The 4,653-nt window shown below is 37.4% G+C and overlaps 1 pseudogene; it reads right to left on the reverse strand.

Annotated features, from left to right (window-relative positions):
* Window positions 1–252: 252 nt before the first annotated feature.
* LOC114614472 lies at window positions 253–2,080 on the reverse strand (annotated as a pseudogene).
* Window positions 2,081–4,653: the final 2,573 nt, after the last annotated feature.

Genomic DNA, 4,653 nt, shown 5'->3' on the forward strand with positions numbered 1-4,653 from the left:
AAATATCTGACAGACACTGTACTAGGAACCGTAGCACTGCACACCTTCATTGTCACCTCATTTTCATCAATGTCCAGACCTATTTTTATCATATGGTAGATGGAGTGGGTTTGGAGATCCTTAACTGAGTGCAGTATCAAACAGTAACACGACCAGGTCATTGACAACTTTGTCATTTTTGTCTGCCTCAGCCTTCTGTCACAAGGTCTCCACAATGGGGTTTTTAAGATTGATCTCTGGGTATTTTTTTGCCTACATGTAGATCACTGTAGAGTTTTTCTGCAGTTCCTGGGTCATTATAATCCTTTGCATATTGGCTATCTAGCTCAAAGTGCTTGTTACAATGCAGCTGGGTGAAGATAGCAGCCTATTAGAGATTGCCACATTTTCAATCTTTTCAACCTTCTTTTCCAAGATCTCCTTTATGAGCTTGCGGAGATTCTAAAACATTGACTTGCTCTCCTCCATTTCCTTCTCCTCTTTCTTATCCTCTGGAAGCTCCAGGCCCTCCATAGTCACTGAGATCAGGCACTTTCCATCTAATTCCTTGAGCTGCTCCATGTAGTACTCATCTGTAGGCTCAGTCATATATACTACCTCAAAGGCCTACTTTTGCCCACATTCTACAAAGACAGAGCTGGCCATGTGCTCCTTGCTCTCACCAGTGAAATAGTAGATGGACTTTTGTGGCTTCTTCATGCAAGACACATACTCTTCCAGGGAATTAATATCATCTCCAGACTGAGAGCTACAATAGGAAAGGGGCTTGGAGAGGCTGCCATGGTTAGTGGAATCTTCATAGATTCCAAGCTTTAAATTCTTGGAAAGCTCATAAAATTTCATATACTTATCTCTGTCTTCAGCCAACTCAGAGAACTCAAGGCATATCTTCATAATGTTTTTGCTGATAACATTCAGGATCTTGCTCTACTGGAGCATTTCTCAGGAGATGTTCAAGGGCAGGTCCTTGAAGTCAACCACACCATAGATAAAGTTGAAGTACTCATGTATTAGCTCTTTACAGCTGTCCATGATGAACATATGATAGACATACAGTTTGATGCTATGTTTGTTGTTTTCAAAAATATTAAAGGGAGATTGCCAGAGAATGAAGAGCAATGTACTGAATTCCAATTGACCTTCTACAGAGAAGTGCTTGAGTGTCAAATGTTCTTCCTTATCATTGGTGAGTCTCTTATAGAACTCATCATAGTCCTCTTGAATGATTTCATCTGGGTTTCTGGACCAAATAGGAGTAGTTTTATTTACTTCATCTTGATCATTATATTTCTCTTTAGTCTCCATTTTCTTTTTTTTATCTTTGCTGACGTCATTCTTCTTATCAGATACCATATCATCAGTCTTTGGCTTCTCTTTTTATCTTCCTTCTTTATCTCACCTTTTTCTTCCTCTGCCTCATCATCACTGATCTCCCATTCCTTCTCCAAGCAGAGGGTAATGGGGGTAGCCAATGAACTGTGAGTGTTTCTTTACCATTTCCTTGACCTTTCTCTCCTCTAAGTATTCTGCCTGATCTTCTTTGAGGGGAAGGATCACTTTGGTACTCTAGCCAATAGGCTGACAATGGTGTGCACAAACTGTGAAGGATTCACCAGCAGAAGACTCTCAGGTATACTGCTCATCAATGTTATGCTTTGTAATCACTACAACTAATAGACTTAATAGGCCAGGTAGAATCCAACCCCAAACTGGAGAAGTCTACACCAGCCTGGAGAACCCCCATAAATGCCTTTATACCAGACTTAATGGTTCCCAAGCTATTTATGAGGTCAATCTAGGTTGTGCCAGTGTCTGTGTCTACTGAAGTCAGTGATTACTTGTTAGGATTGGGAATGGTGTCAATTTTCAACTCTTTCCTACTGTTAAACTTGGAAGGGTCCATCAGACTTTCATTCCTAATTTTGTCCAAGACATCAGAAGCATTAGAGATCAACTCTAAAAGGAAAATTTCTTTGTTGGAATAGAAAGTGTTGATGATGAGGGAGTTGAGCTGGGCTATTTCAGCCTGAAAGGCAATGGTCTCCACCTCTTCCTCTCCATTGTGCACTACTTCAAGCATCTTGACCCAAAAGCTGAGTAGTAGTACAGAGCAGGATGAATCTAAACCATGTCTGACTGGCAAGGCAAACCCAGGCTGTACAGGAGTGACTCAAGATGTTTACTGCTATTTTTAAATATCCTACTTTACACACAAACTCTTTAGTTAAATTGTTTTCTGTTCTTACTTGATTTAAAAACATATTATTTAAAAGCATCTCTTATTGTAGCAACTCAATTATATTTCATTAATCAGATATTTTGCAACTGAAGAACATAGAATTGTGATGAGGTGAAAGGAATGAAACAAGCCTCTGCCTGGGAAATTGTTCTCTGTTTTTGAGTGACAACATGGTTCCTAATTTCAGAACAACTACAACAAAATAAAGATGCTGCTAAGGTCCTCTGTAGGCAATTGCTTTTACAGAGGAAATGCCTTTCTGTAAGTATTTACTATGTAAGTATTTACTATGAGATGGCTTGAGTATTGCTATTTATAGATGAGAAAGTAGAACCACCTGATCTAAGAAAGAAAAACAGAAAACTAAAATGTGCTTCCCTTAGTCTTACAGTATAGAAACAATCTCAGTATGTAACCAGTAAATGACATCAATACATTTTGAATATTTTACAAAGAACATATAGAAAAGGAAACAAAAGTGATACATACTTTATGGGTCTTTGAATTGTAATAACTTGAAAGAAGCAAATCAATTCCCATCCCTTAGAGGGTATGTAAATGACAATACCTATATTGTTCTCAACAACATAAATGGAAAAAGACCAAGAGGCTAAAATCTTTAATAATGAAAAATCCATTACCTTCAACAACAACAACAAACCACTCAGGTGAATATCACAGCATAAATCAGTGACACATCAAAAATGATTGTTTTAATTGTTTTGTAGTCATTATGCAAAGAAAAGGATCCAAGATATCACTCACTACAGCTATGTGCTAATGCCTAAAGCTAAGCAAGGAACAATAAAAGTGATTTTAAATAGCCATAATTACATACATCTTGTTGATACCCAAACTGCTAATTACCCATTATAATTATAGACCAATATCTATTTCCCAGGATATTTTGATATTTGAACTCTTCTATTTTCTTTTCAACAGAAACACATGTGTCTAAATAACCCACACAATAATTTTCTATAGTTCTCTGTCTAGAGATGATACCACATTGGAGATTACCATGTTTTGTGTTAGCATGTGAATTAATATCACCATTGTTTTACTCTTATATTGTTTATTACACTGAAGATAATAAATGTTTGTAGGCTTATATTTTTCAAAACATTAATAAGGGTTTTCAAATGCTTTAACAACCCTTCTAACCCGTCACCCACCAGAGGTACTGCAAAGGAAAGGTTAATAGGGCAAAGGGAGATGTGGACCTGTTCAAAAATACTTCTTCGGAGCCATATCAATCAAGACAGCAGTAATTCAATTCACACGAATCAGCAGCAGTAGCTCAATCCACTCACAAACATCATTCATGAGTCATCTATGGCAGTTAAATCCAGAAAAAAGTATGAAGCTCTGCCAGTCATCCTGAGTCTATGGAAGTAGCAAGAACCTGCACCCAGAATATCACAAGTTCTTTGGAGAATCTCTCTCTTCTCTCTTTGAAGTCAGTGAAGAAGGCAAGGCCAATGTCAGCAAAGTCGAATAAAAACTATCAAAGAGAGATAAAGCAAACCAGTACCACACAGCATTGTCCAATGTCTGTTGGGGTATGTATATATCATGTGTTCTCTCAAGCATCCACTCTAGCAAACATCACATGTTTTTCTTCCAGAAAATTATCATGTGTCTGTTCTCAACAAAACATCCTCCCACGTGTCTGCATCAACAAAATCATTCTCTTGTAAGACAGTTTCCAGAAAAATGAGACACAACTAAGTCTCCAAAGAAAATAGAAATTTCCACTTCGAATGTCCGTTAATCTATCTTCAATGTGAGTGTGTGTGTGTGTTTGTGTTTGTGTGTGTGTGTGTGTGTGTGTTATATCTCTGTGTGATATTTATGCCTGTGGGTGTGCATGCTCATGCACAGGGCCCAGATGTCAGACTCCCTAACTGTTTTCACCTTATTCCTTTGATCCAGTCTTTTACTGAATTCAAAGGTAGGCTCAAAACCAGCAACTCAACAAGTTTTCCTTCTGTTTCTGATTCCAAGAATTAATGTCTTAGAGGAATTTTTTGCTATCTGAACTCATTCTGTCATACATATTTGCCAAGAACTGTGAACCACCAGACTATCTCTGTAGCCTCTTCTGTATTCTCTTTATTCCCCTCTACGATTGCTTAGCAGTGGAGAGTCAATGCCATTTTTTCACTCCAAATTTCTGAAGATTGTTTCATGTATTCACAATGTGGCTATTCAGATCATAGTTATTTTCAGTTTTAGTTTGTTTTGAATTTAATGCTTAGACAGTATTGCTTGGCTTGACAATACCAAAATTAGTCAAGAAAAGGAAATATATTTCAGGCTATAATTTTGCCTTTCCTGAGATTAGTGATATATTTTCAAAAAGAAAATAGCTTTCTAAGGTGAATTTCCTCTCTACTAAAGAACGTTCATGG

Source organism: Grammomys surdaster, unplaced genomic scaffold, assembly GCF_004785775.1.
Source record: "Grammomys surdaster isolate TR1022 unplaced genomic scaffold, NIH_TR_1.0 126391, whole genome shotgun sequence".
Lineage (NCBI taxonomy): Eukaryota > Metazoa > Chordata > Mammalia > Rodentia > Muridae > Grammomys > Grammomys surdaster.